General features: G+C 44.9%; 1 protein-coding gene across 5 annotated transcripts in view; it reads left to right on the top strand.

Moving 5' to 3' along the window:
- The first annotated feature begins 13,942 nt into the window (after nt 1-13,942).
- LOC109399319 (uncharacterized) overlaps nt 13,943-18,144 on the top strand; it is a 288,186-nt gene continuing 283,984 nt past the window's right edge. For 3 of the 5 annotated variants that reach the window (XM_062856201.1, XM_062856198.1, XM_062856202.1), the window contains exon 1: nt 13,943-14,285. The gene's annotated coding sequence lies outside the window, so the exon portion shown is untranslated. Of the gene's footprint in view, nt 14,952-18,144 lie in introns of all 5 variants that reach the window. The other 2 variants (XM_062856199.1, XM_062856200.1) reach the window with 2 other exon arrangements.

The raw sequence follows: 18,144 nt of genomic DNA on the forward strand, positions 1-18,144 counted from the left end.
TGCGCTCCACGCCTTCTTGTACCAACCGGATGGTTAGCAAACACCAACTTTGCAGGGTTGTTGTCCGGCATTCTTGCAACATGCCCTGCCCACCGTATCCTTCCAGCTTTGGCCACTTTCTGGATACTGTGTTCGCCGTAAAGTGCAGCGAGCTCGTGGTTCATCCTTCTCCGCCACACACCGTTCTCCTGCACACCGCCGAAGATCGTTCTTAGCACCCGTCGCTCGAAAACTCCGAGTGCTTGCAGGTCCTCCTCGAGCATCGTCCATGTCTCGTGTCCGTAGAGAACCACCGGTCTTATTAACGTCTTGTACATGGTACATTTGGTGCGGGGGTGAATCTTTTTTGACCGCAGTTTCTTCTGGAGCCCATAGTAGGCACGACTTCCACTGATGATGCGCCTTCGTATTTCACGGCTCACGTTATTGTCAGCCGTTAGCAAGGAACCGAGGTAGACGAATTCTTCTACCACCTCGAAAGTATCCCCGTCTATCGTAACATTGCTGCCAAGGCTTGTCCTGTCTCGCTCAGTCCCACCTACCAGCATGTACTTTGTCTTAGCCGCATTCACCACCAGTCCGACCTTTGCTGCTTCACGTTTCAGGCGGGTGTACTGTTCTGCCACCGTTCCAAATGTTCTGGCTATAATATCCATGTCATCCGCAAAACAGACAAATTGGCTGGATTTCGTGAAGATCGTACCTCGGCTGTTGAGCCCGGCTCGTCGCATAACACCTTCCAGGGCGATGTTGAATAGTAGGCAGGAAAGTCCATCACCTTGTCGTAGTCCCCGTCGAGATTCAAATGAACTGGATAGCTCACCCGAAATCCTTACGCTGTTCTGCACACCGTCCATCGTTGCTCTTATCAGTCTAGTCAGCTTCCCGGGAAAGCTGTTCTCGTCCATAATTTTCCATAGCTCTGTGCGGTCGATACTGTCGTATGCCGCTTTGAAGTCGATGAACAGGTGATGCGTTGGGACCTGGTATTCACGGCATTTCTGGAGGATTTGCCGTACGGTGAAGATCTGGTCCGTTGTCGACCGGCCGTCGATGAAACCGGCTTGGTAACTTCCCACGAACTCATTTACTTTAGGTGAAAGACGACGGAAGATGATCTGGGATAGCACTTTGTAGGCGGCATTCAAAACGGTGATCGCTCGAAAGTTCTCACACATTAACTTGTCGCCTTTCTTGTGGATGGGACAGATTATCCCTTCCTTCCACTCCTCCGGTAGCTGTTCGGTTTCCCAGATCTTGACTACTAACTGGTGCAGACAGGTGGCCAACTTTTCCGGACCCATCTTGATGAGTTCTGCTGCGATACCGTCCTTACCAGCCGCTTTGTTGTTTTTGAGCTGGTGGATGGCATCCTTAACTTCCCTCAGCGTGGGAGTTGGTTCGTTCCCGTCCTCTGCTGCACCAACATAGTCATTTCCTCCGCTGCCTTGGTCCTCCGTGCCTACATTCTCTTCGCCATTCAGATGCTCGTCGAAGTGCTGCTTCCACCTTTCGATCACCTCACGTTTGTCCGTCAGGAGGCTCCCGTCCTTATCCCTGCAGATTTCGGCTTGCGGCACGTAGCCTTTGCGGGATGCGTTGAGCTTCTGGTAGAACTTGCGTGTTTCCTGTGAACGGCACAGCAGTTCCATTTCCTCGCACTCCGCTTCTTCCAGGCGGCGCTTTTTCTCCCGGAAGAGACGGGTCTGCTGCTTCCGCTTCTGTCTGTATCGCTCCACATTCTGTCGGGTTCCATGCTGCAGCATTACCGCCCGCGCTGCATCCTTCTCCTCCAGAACCGCTCTGCACTCCTCGTCGAACCAATCGTTTCGTCGACTCCGTTCTACGTACCCGATAGTGCTCTCGGCTGCGTTGTTGATGGCTGCTTTCACTGTACTCCAGCAGTCCTCTAGAGGGGCCACATCGAGCACACCCTCGTCCGGCAACGCTGCCTCGAGATTCTGCGCGTATGCGGTGGCGACATCCGGTTGCTTCAGTCGCTCTAGATCGTACCGGGGCGGCCGCCGGTAATGTACGTTGTTTATAACGGAGAGTTTTGGGCGCAGTTTAACCATCACCAGGTAGTGATCGGAGTCGATATTAGCGCCACGATAGGTCCTGACGTCGATAATGTCGGAGAAGTGCCGTCCATCAATCAGAACGTGGTCGATTTGCGATTCCGTTTGTTGTGGTGATCTCCAGGTGTAACGATACGGGAGGCTGTGCTGGAAGAAGGTGCTACGAATTGCCATGTTCTTGGAGGCGGCGAAATCGATGAGGCGTAGGCCATTTTCGTTCGTCAGCTGGTGGGCGCTGAACTTTCCAATCGTCGGTCTGAATTCCTCCTCCTGGCCTACCTGAGCGTTTAGATCCCCTATGATGATCTTGACGTCGTGATTTGGGCAGCTGTCGTACTCGCGTTCGAGCTGCGCGTAAAATGCGTCTTTGTCATCATCAGTGCTTCCGGAGTGAGGGCTGTGCACGTTTATTATGCTAATGTTGAAGAATCGGCCCTTGATCCTCAACCTGCACATTCTTTCGTCGATCGGCCACCAACCGATCACGCGCCTCTGCATGTCGCCCATCACTATAAAAGCTGTTCCCAGCTCACGTGTGTTGCCGCAACTCTGGTAGATGGTATGATTACCTCTAAACGTTCGCACCATAGATCCTGTCCAACACACCTCCTGCAGCGCTACGATTTCGAACCCGCGGTCCTTCAGTATATCGGCGAGTATGCGGGTGCTCCCGATGAAGTTGAGAGATCTGCAGTTCCACGTACCGAGCTTCCAATCGCAAGTCCCTTTTCGTCGCTGTGGTCGTCGCCATTGGTATCGGTTCGCATTCTTCTCTTGTTGATTTTCCGGTGCTAGTCTTTTTTACGGCTGGCTCGCATTTCCTGCATTTCCTGGCATTTCCTCCAACTACAGTGCTAAATAGCTAGGCTCGAGCGCCAGTCTTCGCCGGGGGTGGTGTTTTTAATGGGCGCCCAGGAGATAATATTTTACCTGAGCTTCCACCCCCGGTGCAGTATCTACCAAGTGAGTAAGACTGATACATCCTTAGCTCACGAGAATAAACACCAGCACCTGCTCGACCTTCGAGAAGGGAGCCATCAGTGTAACAAACGATGCCGTCTGAAATACTTCTCTCCAGATAACCAGATGTCCACTCTTCCCGGGAAGGGAATTTCGTGGAAAATGTCCTAAATGGAAAATTACAAGCAATTGTAAGATCACTTGGAGCAAGGACAACTTTATCTCAATTCACCAAAAGTGGAAACAACGAGGTGTGTGTTGAACTGCGGTTCACAGGAGTTTCCTCTAGTAAACCGAGTACCCATAGACGGTAAGTGCAAGAAAGTGCTTCTTGTTTGAGATGAATGTGTAGTGGGGCAACGTCAAAGAGCACTTCGAGCGCTGCCGTAGGAGTTGAAGAGAACGCTCCAGATATCGCCATTAAGCACATCCTTTGGAGATGGCCTAATTTTGATTGGACCGTTCTCACTTCGCCCTTTTGCCACCACACCAGACATCCATAAGCCAATATTGGACGAACAACAGTTGTGTAAATCCATTTGATATACTTGGGTTTAAGACCCCAAGTTGTACCAAAGGTTCACCGGCATTGCCCGAAGGCCATACTAGCTTTCTTGATTCTGAACTCAACATGAGGTGTCCAGGAAAGCTTGGAATCAAGAATGACTCCAACGTACTTTACCTGTTCAGTCACATTGATTTCAGAATCAAAGAGACGTAAAGGTCGAACACCATTACGGTTTCGCTTTTCCGTGAAAAGAACAACAGATGTTTTACTTGGATTTACCGAAAGGCCATATTGGCGACACCAACCCTCAACTACCTGAAGAGCGTTTTGCATCAGGTCGAAAAGGGTGCTGATGCACATATCGACTAACAATGTTAGGTAGTCGTCGGCAAAACCATAAGTAGGGAAACCGCTATTATTGAGTTGCCTCAATAGCGTATCTGCTACGAGATTCCATAAAAGTGGTGATAAGACTCCCCCTTGGGGGCATCCACATACACTCAATTTCCTAATCGCCGCTTGACGCAATGTCGCGAAGAGATGTCGGTTTTTGAGCATTTGGTGAATCCAATTGGAAATCATTGGAGATATGCCATGACCCCGTGCGGCTTCCAATATGGCATCGAAAGGCACGTTGTCAAAAGCACTCCCGATATCTAAGAAAACACCCAAGCATGATTGCTTTTCAGCGAATGCCTTCTCGATATCGTAAACAACTTTGTGTAAAAGAGTCACAGTGGACTTTCCAGATTGGTAAGCATGTTGGTTCACATGAAGAGGCACATTGGCCAGATGAACATCACGGATGTGATGATCGACTATGCGTTCTAAGCATTTCAGAAGAAAAGAGGTCAAACTGATAGGTCTGAAGCTCTTTGCTTCTTCATACGACGCGCGACCCACTTTCGGAATAAACTTCACAGTAATATCCCGCCAGGATTTGGGAATATACCCTGTAGCAAAACTGCAAACAAGTAGTTGTTTCAAAACATGTTTGAAATGATCAAATCCCTTCTGAAGCAAAATAGGATAAATCCCATCTGCCCCAGGAAATTTGAAAGGAGCAAAGCTATTAAGTGCCCATTCAATCGATTCTTAAGTTATGATACTCCGAGCCGAAGCTAAAGAATCATAACTACAAGAAAAGACATCAGGTTCATCCGAAGATGTAATATCCACACATCCGGGGAACTGTGTACTGAATAAACATTCCAAAACTTCCTCATCAGAGGAAGTGAAATCACCATTTGGCAAACGAAGTTCGTTCACTTGAAAATCCTTAGATTTTGCAAGGATTTTGTTCAATCGACTGGCTTCATTCAGACTGGAAACATTTGTACAAAGGTTTTTCCAGCCAGATCGTTCAGCAGACCGAAGAGCTTTCTGGTAGGCCTTGCGAGCCGACCTGAAAGCCTCCGATCCAGCCGAACGTCGTCTGTTCCAACTCTTTCTACATTGTTTCCTGAGCTTCGCCAGATCGGAGTTCCACCAAGGGGTTCCTCTTGTGGTCTTCACAGACCGCAGAGGGCAGGCTTCTTCAAAAGCTTCCATCATGAAGGCCGTTGTAGTATCAACGGCATCATCTAAATCACTTGGAGTGTCAATTGATGGTGAGTATCCATGAAATTTGGCTGCTACCATATCGGTAAAGAGATCCTAGTTGGTTGGTTACGAAAGTAAGGTTCTTGGACTAACGCCACTTGGGCTGTACCATTTTGCATAAGTCTACAAAGATTGATCGTTGCCGTTATTTTGTGCTGAAGATTGATCTGAGCTATCCTAACCGTAGCCACTACCCAAACTAGGCAAGATTAACCCTTATGTGGCCGGCAGGGTACCCGGGTACCCAGCACCCATTTAAAATACACGGTGTAGAAAAAAGCAAAAAGTTTGCCGGCCACATAACGGTTAAACTCTTAACAATCACAGCACAAAAAAGAACAGCAACAATAAAGCCAGATCGGTATCGATTTGAGTGCGCCAAAGGCGAGGATGCACAGAATACACTGTGTAAAACGCATAATGCGAAACCATATAGGTGAAAATTTAAACTAATTAATAACATCTTCATAATCCCGCCCTTATTCAGCCTCAAGTATGAGATTGAAGAAGGGCAGCTGATTGTCTCGGAGAAACGCAAGGTTCACCGCGCTATTGCTCCGGTTAGCACAGTAAGGGCAAATACTGTGGAGGGTGCCCTGGTACTCCACAGGCTCCGTTTGCGATTAGGTTTTTATAAGACCCCCCTAACCATTCATTCCTAGGCACGGTAAGCGTAAAGCCGCATAACACCATGAATTAGGGGTCCCCTGATTAGTGGATTCCTACCACTGGAACAGGCGGTCCGTAGTGCTATTCTTAGCCAGTTGAACTAACCGCTACCTACACTACTACACTACTACTACACAGCTATCTAGGCTGATCGGGAAAAGAAGTTAATATTGGTGATCAACTTCATACGGGCCCGAAAAGCCGGGGATAAGAAAGAAAGCTGAGCTAACGTTACCCAAAGTAATGCCACATGAACCGTACATTCTCAAATTTCAAGAGTAAAAAAAAAATCGTTGAGGATAACCCTTTCGAGCCCTTTTCTCGCCGTATCGAACAAGCATAACAGTCAATACACCGACGGGTCTCCGGGTGGGTTTCCTGCCTTTGGTAATAGGATCTGGCTTTGGTGCTTCAGAACTTCTGGAGGACCTCCCCGTCCACACAGTTCTGCAATACTTTGCAGCTAATTTTGGGGACAGGTTCCGAATTCCTACCATACCTGCGACCTTACCTACGCTAACGCATTCAACATTTCTTGCAAGTTCCTTATCGATGACCCACCCCTCATCGCAAGCCCCAGCCCACAGCGGTCATACGAAAGAAGCCAAGGACTTGGATCATATGACGCGGAAAGAGCCCCTCGATTATTCTCTTCAGCAGTCTCCAGAGCTCAGTAGAAGCCATTACAACTCTTGGTAGCTGCGAACGCAACCCGTCGTTCATCTCGCTCATCATGCAGTTCGCTGCATCCGATGCCAAACCCGTGTAGACAGAGGCGGCACAAACTCACAAAAGCGAGTCCACTAGTGCACCGGTTGCCATTCCTAGGGTGGACTTTCCTAGGCATGGTTGTATCGCGTATACGCGAGAGTACCCCTACCACGGGGAGCGCCACGGCAGAGCGCCTTCAATCTTCATAAATACCTCATCATTGGAGTATGATGTTATCCACCTAAAAGGGCTTGACCTTGGCACAAATATCTCAAATGGAGCCGGCCTTCTAATCGGTGTTGACCGACTCTGCTTCGTTCCGACTAAAGGTACTTTTAATACCGACAGATCGGCAATCAGCATGGTAAGTGCCTCTAGCAGGATCTGATCCCATTGATTCATGAAACGGCTTCATCATTCCACGGCTCAGGTATTGAATTCACCCACTATTACCACCGCCCTTGGTATCAGGCCCTGCGAGCCAGCCGTAAAAAGATAAGCGCCGAAAAATCAACAAGAGAACAGCTGGGAACAGCTTTTATCGTGATGGGCGACATGCAGAGGCGCGTGATTGGTTGGTGGCCGATCAACGAAAGAAGGTGCAAGTTGAGGATCAAGGGCCGATTCTTCAACATCAGCATAATAAATGTGCACAGCTCTGATGACAAAGACGTATTTACGCGCATCTCGAACGCGAGTACGACCGCAATGTGAAGATCATCATAGGAGACCTCTAAACGCTCAGGTAAGCCAGGAGGAGTATCACAGACCGACAATTGGAAAGTTCAGCGCCCACCAGCTGGCAAACGAAATATGCCTACGCCTCATTGATTTCGCCGCCTCCAAAAACATGGCCATACGTAGCACCTTTTTCCAACACAGCCTCCCTTGTCGTTACACCGTTACACCTGGAGAACACCACAGCAGACGGAATAGCAAATCGATCATATTCTGATTGACGGACGGCACCCTTCCGACATTATCGACGAAAGGACCCATCGTGGTGGTAATATCAACTCTGATCACTATCTGGTGATGGTTAAACTGCGCCTAAAACTCTCTGTTATTAACAATGTGCAGTACCGGTGGCCGCCCTGGAACGACCTAGAGCGACTAAAGCAACCGGATGTTGCCACCGCATATGCGCAGAATCTCGAGGCAACGTTGCCGGAAGAGGGTGTGCTCGATGTGACCCCTCTGGAGCACAGCTGGGGTACAGTCAAAGCAGCCATCAACAACGCAGCCGAGAGCAGTATCGGGTACGTCGAACAGAGTCGACGGAACGATTGGTTCGACGAGGAGTGCAGATCGGTTTTAGGCAGAAGGACGCAGAGAAGGGTGGTAATGCTGCAGCATGGAACCCGATGGAATGTGGAGCGAAACAGACAGAAGCGTAAGCAGTAGACCCGCCTCTTCCGGAATAAAAATCGCCGCTTGGAAGAAGCGGAGTGTGAGAAAATGGAACTGCCCTGTCGTTTTTAAGAAACGCGAAAGTTCTACAAGAAGCTCAACGAAGCCCATAAAGGTTTCGAGCTGCAAGCTGCAATCTGCAGGGATAAGGACGAGGGCCTCGACGGAAGTTATCGAAAGGAAGCAGCACTTTGACAAGCACCTGAATGGCGAAGAGAAAGTAAGCACGCGAGATCAAGACAGCGGAGGAAGTGACTATGCTGGTGCAGAAAAGGACGGAAACGAACCAACTCCCACGCAGAGGGAAGTTAAAGATGTCATCCGCCAGCTTAAAAAGAACAAAGCGGTTTGTGTGGTAAGGATGGTATTGCAGCAGAACTTATCAAGATGGGCCCGGAAAAGTTGTCTGCACCGGTTAGTAATCAAGATCTGGGAAACTGAACAACTATCGGAGAAGTGTAAGGAAAAGATAATCAGTCCCATCCACAAGAAAGGCGACAAGTTAATGTGTGAGTACTTTCTAGCGATCACCATTTTGAATGCCGCCTTCAAAGACCCAGGTAACCACTAAGCATTTGAATAAGCCGTGTATCAGCCCGTATTACGCATTCAAACTGCTTGCTGCCCTACATAAGCAGTTCGAATGCATAGCTGCCTTGAGTTAGCATCAGCTGTGCTGCTCAAAAGCTTTCGGCTGTTGATTAGCATTTCAACTGCTTGAAGTGGTTTCACTTGGGAGCGATACAGAATGCTTTTCAACTGCTCTTTAAATGCTAGGAGCAAAAAGGTTGGGAGATATGTTACGCATTTGGCAACACATTTTGTCTCTCTCTTACAGAGCCTATGCTTCTGTTTACAAATTTGAGCATCTTATTTGTTTCTTCATTTTCCCCTGCTCATCCAAAAGCATCAAAGAAAACATTACTGCAGCTAGATTGGATTGGGAACTTGGCCATCAAAAAATCCCCAATTATTTATCATTTCGTCGGAAAATATGTGCGCAATAGGTAGATGCTTGGTGGATCATAGGATTGTTTGAAAGAGGGAAGAAACAATCATATTCCACAGATATTTAAAAGAAGGGATCGTAATGCTCTACCACAACGAAATATCTCAATGAAAACAAGTTTTGGATGTTGAAGCTGTTATCGAATCATTCTTTATATTGGCGATTAAATCAACGCACGCCACCGGGACAGCTTTAGCGCCTTGTCGTAAAGGCTACTATAATGCTGAAGGAATGCTATTTTAAATGCTTACTGGTTACTTGGGGAGCTATTCCAGATTATCCTTTGTCGTCTTTCACCTAAAGTAAATGAGTTCATGGGGAGTTACCAAACCGGTTTCATCGACGGCCGGTCGACAACGGACCAGATCTTCACGGCAAATCCTCCAAAAATGCCGTGAATATGTACCAGGTCCCAACGCATCACCTGTTTATCTATTTATTTATTTATTTATTTGTCTAATCAACAGGCTATATGTAAGCCCCAATGATGTTACTTAATTCTAAGATTTAAAGTACAAAACTTACAGTCACATATAAAACTTACATACTAACAATGGATAGTCAATTAATACAATACAAATTATAATCGAAACTACACATACAAAAACAAAAAGCAGCATACAGAATAAACACTAAGTACCCGAGCAAAGTCTAACAACAAAATGATAGCAAATCGAAAACACGATTTGTAATCAGCAGCAAATTGATATCATATTTTGATATCAGATTGACATGATTAATTTCGATTTCAAATTTTGATATCGTTTTGCTGTCATGTAAAATAATTACAAATGTTTAAGTTTTTAAGTCATTTCAAAACTTCTAGGAGACCTTGTATAAAGCCTCTAATGATATACAATTAGTGCAATTAACGTATTGCATTTAGGTTTCCATATTATTCGAAAAAACTCTAAATTGAACGATTTTTCCATTTTTTCGCACTGATAGCAAAAACAGTAATCAATTTGCCATCACTGATAGCAGGAATTGTTTTCAACTTGCTTTCACAGGAACATTTTTCTGCTCTCATTTTTGATGTTTTAACCGTTAAAACGACCAAAACGACATCAACCTGAGTAATCATAATTTGCAATATCACAACATCAAAATTAGTTTTCGATTTGCTGTCAGACTCTGCTCGGGTAGACCTTGAAAAAAACAGACTGAATCTCCGACGAAGTATTTGACGCGACACGTTAAAATCAAACAGTGAAGAAACTCTGTTGAAATTACGCTGCAGCCCGTTGACACTCCCGAACATGCTGTAGTTCGCCCGGTTCAAAGGCAGCCGCAGCATGTAGTTGTTGCGAAGAGCACGAGGTTGGACATTGATGTCTATTTGACCTAGGAGAGCGGGACATTCGATGCGTCCCTGTAGAATATCTGTTACCAGTAAAGCCCTGGCAGTATCTCTACGGGTCGACAGCGGTTCCAAGTGGATTAGCTGACAGCGGCTTTCGTAACTTGGTAAACGATATGGATTGTTCCAGGGCAAACGTCGAAGAGCGTACCTCAGAAACCGTCGTTGAACGGACTCGATCCTTCCGACCCCATTATTGTAGAACGGGTTCCAAACAACCGAGCAGTACTCTAGTATGGATCGAGATAGGGCACAGTACAAGGATTTAAGACAATAGACGTCCGTGAACTCTTTAGCTGTTCTGAATATGAATCCCAGTACACTCGAAACTTTCCCGACGACATAGCTGATATGCTTTTTAAAGGAGAGCTGTTCGTCCAATACTACACCAAGATCTTTGATATGACTAACACGTTCAATTTGGGTACCTGACAAATTATAATTGAACAGTACAGGCCGTTTTTTGTTCGAGAACGATATCGCCGAGCATTTAGATGGGTTGACTTCCATTCGATTTAAGGTACACCATTCAGCAAATGCATCCACCTGTCGTTGAAGGAAATAGCAGTCTTCAATTGAGCGAACACGAAGGTACAGTTTTAGATCATCCGCAAAGGATAATCGCGGTCCTTCGATCACCATGTTAACATCGTTGAAATAGATCAAAAAGATCAGCGGTCCTAAGTGGCTGCCTTGTGGGATACCAGATGTTGCGGCAAATGAAGAGGACTGACAATCACCTATAACAACAGACAGGCGCCGACCAGTGAGGTAAGATTGAAACCATTGCAGCAGGGGGCCATGGATTCCCAGCCGATCTAGTTTAGCTACAGCAATACGATGGTGCAATTTGTCAAATGCTGCAGTCAGGTCGGTGTAAATAGCGTCTGTTTGAACGCGCTTCGACATGCTCTCGATGATATGGGAGGTAAGGCACAGCAGATTGGTGGCCGTAGAGCGACCCGGCATGAATCCATGTTGGTCGGAGCTAATATACGGTTTGCAGTGAGCGAATAGCGGGTCCATGATGACGATTTCAAACAGTTTGGCGATGGCACAGAGCGAAGTAATGCCGCGATAATTGCCAACCTCTTGTCTGCTCCCCTTTTTGTGGACTGGAAACATGTGTGCAAACTTCCAGAACGTTGGAAATAGGCCAGTGGTTGCGGAGAGTCGGAAAACATGAAGCAATGGTGACAGAAGGTTGTTGATTTGCATCTTAAGGAACGCTGACGGAATACCATCGGGACCCGGATTGTACGACGTTTTGAGTTTTGAGGCAGCCCTGGCAATCATATTCTCGTCAATGTCAACGCTGCTCAGCGATTGCCCAAACTGTGGAACTGTGCTAGCGGCACGTGCGACGTGATTATCATCCAGCTCCTCGTCGACGAAAACACTAGCAAATTTGTCGGCGAAAAGGTTACATATATCTTGCGGAGAGGAAGCAACTTTGTCATTGAGTGCCATAGAAGCTGGCAAACCAGATTCGCGACACTGTTCATTCACGAATTTCCAAAACTGTTTTGGATGGGATTTGAGCTTTCTCTGAATGCCGCGTTGGTAACGTAGGAAGCATCGCTTCGCAACTCGTTTATACTCGTAATTGATCCTCACATAGTAGCTCCGGAGTAACAGTGTGCGGTGTCTGGTGAATTTCCTCAGGGCGGCCCTCTTACCAGATTTCAACGAACGGAGCTCACTTGTTTCCCATGGAGGACGCGATGTATGACGGTGTAGCTTCTTCGGAACGTGTCTGTCAATAACGTACGTCAGCACATTGGACAGAGTGCGAGCAGCAGCTTCGATGTCCTCGGTATCTAAGATATCGCCCCAATTAAGACCGGCTAACAGTTCGCTGATGCTGCGATGATCAGCCTTGCGAAAATCGTAGGAAACGGCAATCGGAGAAACAACGAATTCAATTGGCAACTTTGAATTGATGGCTAACAGCAAAGGAGGATGGTGGCGTGTTAATTTCACTAGAGGAGTCGGAGCTTCGCATATGAGTGGGGCGATGTCCTGTGCACTAACGAAGCAGAGATCCAAGCTGCGGTTGTTTTGGTTGAAAACGTGGTTGATTTGAGAGAGCGCTGCAGCACTGTAGTTGTCCAAAAGGCAAGACGCGGAAGAGTGAATGACGGAGCGGTCTACGTCGGGATAGAGAAAGCCATTGCATGTTCTGCTCCACGTGATTTCAGAGAGATTGAAATCACCCATCACAACAATTTCATCCCTGGGTCTAGCGATTTCCAGAATAGAGAACAATGACTGGCAATGTTATCGACTTTAAGGTGGCATACGACAGTATCGACCGCACAGAGCTATGGAAAATCATGGACGAGAGAGAACAGCTTTCCTGGGAAACTTACCAGACTGATAAGAGCAACGATGGGAGGTGTGCAGAACAGCGTAAAGATTTCGGGTGAACTATCCAAATAATTCCAATCTCGACGGGGACTACGACAAGGTGATGGACTTTGCTGCCTACTCTTCAACATTGCCCTGGGAATGTTATGTGACGAGCCGGGGTACAACCTTCACGAGATCCGGCCAATTTATCTGTTTTGCGGATGACATGGACATTATTGCTTGAACATTTGGAGCGGTGGTAGAACTGTACGACCATGGCACAAATATCGCCAATGGAGCCGGCCTTCTGATTGTTGATCAGAATGGCTCTGCGTCGTTCCGTCTAAAGTTGCTTTCAGTACCGACAGATCGGCATCTACCATGACCAGTGCCTCTAGCAGGATCTGACCCCATTGGTTCAAGAAACGGCTTCCTCATTCCACGGCTCAGGTATTGAATTCACCAGCTATTACCACCAACCTTCGTTCTGGCAGCTCAGCCGTCATACGACGCGTGTTAAGGACGAATTTTGGTAATGTGCAGGAGAACAGTGTGTGGCAGAAAAGGGTGAACAAAGAGCTACGGTTAACCCGAACTCGAAGGTGGGCAGCGCATGTTTGAGGATTGCACAAGAAGACGTGGAGCGCAGAGAGCACGAAGAGTGGATCATGGTCCACACGATATGTCCAAAGGGAAGTATTATGAAAAGAGAATGTACTTCGAAATTTATTCGCTAGAACCCTATTTATGGACCTCTAGATTAAGAAAATGTGTGGTTTAAAATAATCCATCTTGGGTTTTTTCCCAAACATTTTTATATGGGACGAAATTGACCTTAAAATGATTTTTTTCAATATTTGTATAAGAAAATAGGAAAAAAAAAATATGAAAATAAACCCAAGATGAAATATATTGAACCGCACAGATTTTGAAACTAGAGGTCCAAAGCTACGATCCTAGGGAATAACATTTGAGGTACAAATGTTTTTCATAATACTTCCCTTTGGATATAGCGTGGTCCACCTAATTTTCCATAGATCTGTGCGGTCAATAGGGCACTGCATTGTTATGATTTTGTATGGGATTTTGACGTTTCATGGCCTTGTTGTTTACAAAATTTCTATAAGAGTGAAAGAGAAGGAAAAAATTTCATGCAGTGCCCTATACTGTCGTATGCTAGGTCGTATGCGAATTTGAAGTCGATGAAAACTAGATGCGTTAGGAGCATTACACAAACAACACAGCACAAACTTAGTATGTTAGTATTGTACTTATTGGTGATTATGTGTTATTCCAATTGTGATGTTGTACAAATAAATGAGTGTAATAATGTACTTCCCACACATAAATAGGGATTCTTACTCCGGCCGCATCCCTTGCGACGACCCTGCAGCAGCCGGCATGGTGCGTGCCGCGGGTTATTGAGGAAGGACAGGATATGGGTGAGTTTTCGGCTTTTCCGACTGTTTTCCTTTCGCGTGTTGGTACTACTACGCTATGATGAACTCCAACAGAAGGTCGGTTACCCACCAGGAGCGAAACAGCAGTCCCCTCAGTCAGTGTTTGTTCGGCTCCGAAGACGTTTGCTTGACCTTCTCCAAAGCCGGTCCGCCGTGCGTCGTGTAGGTTAGTATTTGGCCATCAACATCATCATCAGTTCGGGTACAGGGCAGGTACATAGCGCCAGCCAGAGTTGACTTTGGTGACCGAGGGGAACCATCGATTTGACGACGCACGTTACTCGGTACTGTGTACAACAACATTGTAAAAGTAAAAACTGCCGTGGGAAAAGAAGGACGAGGACGTCTCAAAGGAAACCGATTTGAATAACAAACGAAGAGGTGTTGGTGCTGCGGGTGGCCTCGGTTGCGTTTGGGGGTGGTGGCGGTTGTTGCTTGGTGACTTTGAGTGTATTCTGAGTTTACTGCGAAAAGTGCGCAAAGGTTAAAGGTGACGGGAAATGGAAACGATGATTCCTTGAGTGCATTTGGGGGGTTTTGTTGTGGCTATTACATGCCTAACGGTACGCACGTGCCAGTTCGATTGAAGTTCGAACACTGTGCCAATATCCACAGGATTTCGTCAGTGAAAGGTGTTTAATATTGTTTCATGCAAGAATATATACTATGCGAAGTGGAGTAAAGTCAGTTGCTGTAGTGCCTGCCGTTTTATGACTTCTTTGTGGTCGATAAATGTGTGGTTAACCGAAAGTTGTTTCTGTGGGAGTTCCGTTGAAGAACGCAAAAAAAAAACAAACTTTCCGTACGAGTAGCGAATGGAATATGTACATAGGTATGGGCGTGACTGAGAGATTTTTACAAGAAAAACAGACCGCATAAGTGGGGTCGAGAATCGGGTTTGTTCCAGTATAAAGATATCAGAAAATGATCCAACCAGACCCTTTCTGAAATATACGGAGTAGTATTTAACTAAACTTACACTTACTTATCCAGAAGGTATGAAATAACAAAGTAATAACATTTCTTGCTATGAAATTGAACATTTTCCGATAGCTCCATGATGTAATAATAAATCTTGTTCTTCAGTTATTTTCCCAGCTAAATTAACAATACCACATCAATATCTAACTTTGCTCAAATACCTCCAATTGTTATTGTGGTGTTCTCATAACATTGCGTAGTATAATATAGCAATACCAACTTGAGATATTAGAGCACAGGTTGCTCTTTGCACGGTTTTTGTAAGGTATGCCCTTCTGCTCGGGTAAGGTGATTGCTTATTTTTTGTTTTATCTGTATTAACGAGATTTTTAGCCCTAGGCTAGTTTATCTCGGGACCCACGCTTTACTTCCCTTCCGAAGGAAGAACTCAGATTTTGTGTGTTTGTCGGGAGTGTGATTCGATCCCAGGTCCTTGGCCTGATGGTCATGTGTACTAACCATCCCACCAGGTCTGCTACACCGAAAAAAATTCAAACTTAAAAATTATGTAGTTGCCAACCTTATTATTCATAAGACTCCCGAAGGATTACTTTTATGTGGTTGGATATAAACACTATGTCGAGCATTTTATACTGTATGAGTAGGTCAATAAGTAGTATGTTCGACTCTATATCGTTTATGTTTGCGCAAACATAACAATTATAACAGATTTCGTTATAGCTAAAAATTATAGAAGTTCACACATAAGAATAAAGTTTGGTTTAGACACGATTTCTAATCAAGTTTGCAACGGCTGAAAATTCGGCAAACGCCATTGCAGCCAGTTTCTAAGGTATTTTATTTCTGATTAACTGTATGCCATCATATGAACACTTTCGTTTATTTTCAGAAAATCACCATGCGGAAGCCGACAAGCTTGCTCTAGCCTCGGGGGAGAAGCAAGGAACAATCATCATAGCGGCGGCACTGCAACAAGACGGAATCCGGAGGAAGCACCACCAGTCCGGAGATCAGCGAGATATGGGACTTTTAAGCGTTATCTTCTCCGGCTCCGCCGTCGGCTGCCTTCTCCATCGGGAACACTTGTCATTCAAGGGGTGGCGAGGTAAGAAGTACAACTACCAGTGTATACACTTCGACGACGGGTGGTATACCCCACTGCGAACGATCCCAGTATCCGGACATTTTTAATCAATCAGGTAATTGAAGGTAATTGCTATTGATGCAACTGATTTCTCAATCGGTTTTCATTTTGATTTTCAGAATCATATTGTCAGAATGGGGCAACATCACAGGATCAACGATGTGGAAGACTACGTGGGAAACAGGATCTCCTGGAACGACGGTGATGAGAGACAGCATACCCTCATTCCTTACCTCTTTCCGTGGTCGGAAGCTAAACCGGAATGACTCGACACCGCTCGACACTATATACAGTGGGCATTATCAGTTACCAGTAGCAGGAAGAGCGAAAATGGATACAATTATAAGTAGTTTGTATTGCTTTTAGTTTTGCTTCAATAAAAAATCATTAATATTTTGATAAAATGGTTTGTTTTCGTGTGTTTATGGTTCGATTCATGATTTTTATGTAAAATTGATACATAATTTTTATATACCACTCATAAATGTCATAAACCTCAAACATAAATTTTATTCATCACGCTATAAATTTCATTTGATTACATGCATTAATTTCATGTGTAAGAAAATTTATAAAATTTATGATTCCGAACATACTTTTTAAAGGTGATGCCAAATTGCAAAAAATTATGTAGTTTCACACATAATAGTTATACGGAAAATCTCCTCAGTGTAACTTAACGTGATTGTTTTAGTCAATATATCGGCTGGTTTTTTAAGTAGTACATATTTGGTGTGAAGTGTAATATGCAGCTCGTCCATTTAAATGTAATTAGTTTCACACTGCAGTTACAAGATTCTTTTTTTTTCGAATATTTTTTATCGACTAATACTGCGTATCGTAAATTACACACTTCAAAAAAAAAAGTGTTATGTTCTGTCATTTTGGTCCGACAAAACGACATAAGTGACACAAAATAGTGTGCAAACATATTTTTACACGATACTCAAAATGATTGCAATTTTAAGGACAGAATTGTTAGAATCCCGAAATGGCCGCCACAATGGCCTACTTTGGCCCCTACTCACGATTTTGAGCGCACAAATCTTTTCGTACACAAAACCAGCGCACCTGATATTCTTATTTTAAGCTTATTACAAGTGAGCAAGAACAGAACAACAAAATGCACTGTTGTTTGAAGCTTGTTTTTTGAGATTTGTGCCTCTGAATTTCTGATGCACTGTTGGAACGGGATTTCAAGACGTTTGTCCTTAAAGCATCATGTCAGCGCGTCGAGCACGTACATACATAATCGCAATCCCTTCGTAAACGACAAAATACACAAACAGATTTGGTAAGAGTACAAAAGTCTTCTGGCACGCATCTTGTTGATCCATGCTAAGATATTTTTTAATTTTTTTGCCTTTCATGGATACATAAAAAATTTACCATGTCCAACAAAAGCCACCAAATTTACGAAGCTCCGAATTCTCGCTGCTTCGCAGCAGATTTCGAATGATTCCGTTTGACAGCTAAATATAAGTAAACATTGCGTGTTTCTGTCTCAAATCGTGTAAAATTACAGCATTAAGAACTCCAAGTCATGTGCTTGAATAATATGGGCAAAACCCCTCAAACATTGTCGTCTTGTAAATTTTAGTTTGTACCGTACCAAACTTGTAAAAATGTGACACATTTCAATTTACATCAAAGTTAATTCCGTCATATTTGGCAGTTGTGTCACCATTAAAATGGAAGTTTTTAGTGTGTACATAAGATAACGCTTCAAGTGATATGCGTAATTTTAGTACGCATAAACGACATTTGTACCATCTTACGCGATAGAACATTTACGGATAGAACTTCACATAAAACGGTAATTAACTTTAGTAGACTGGTCAAATAATTGTCCAGAAAAAACAATGCTCAAACATCTTTTCATTAGTGTCCAACAGGGCTGAAAGTCTCTTTAATAAAAATAAAAAAGGTCTAACAGATG

This window comes from Aedes albopictus, chromosome 3, assembly GCF_035046485.1.
Source record: "Aedes albopictus strain Foshan chromosome 3, AalbF5, whole genome shotgun sequence".
Lineage (NCBI taxonomy): Eukaryota > Metazoa > Arthropoda > Insecta > Diptera > Culicidae > Aedes > Aedes albopictus.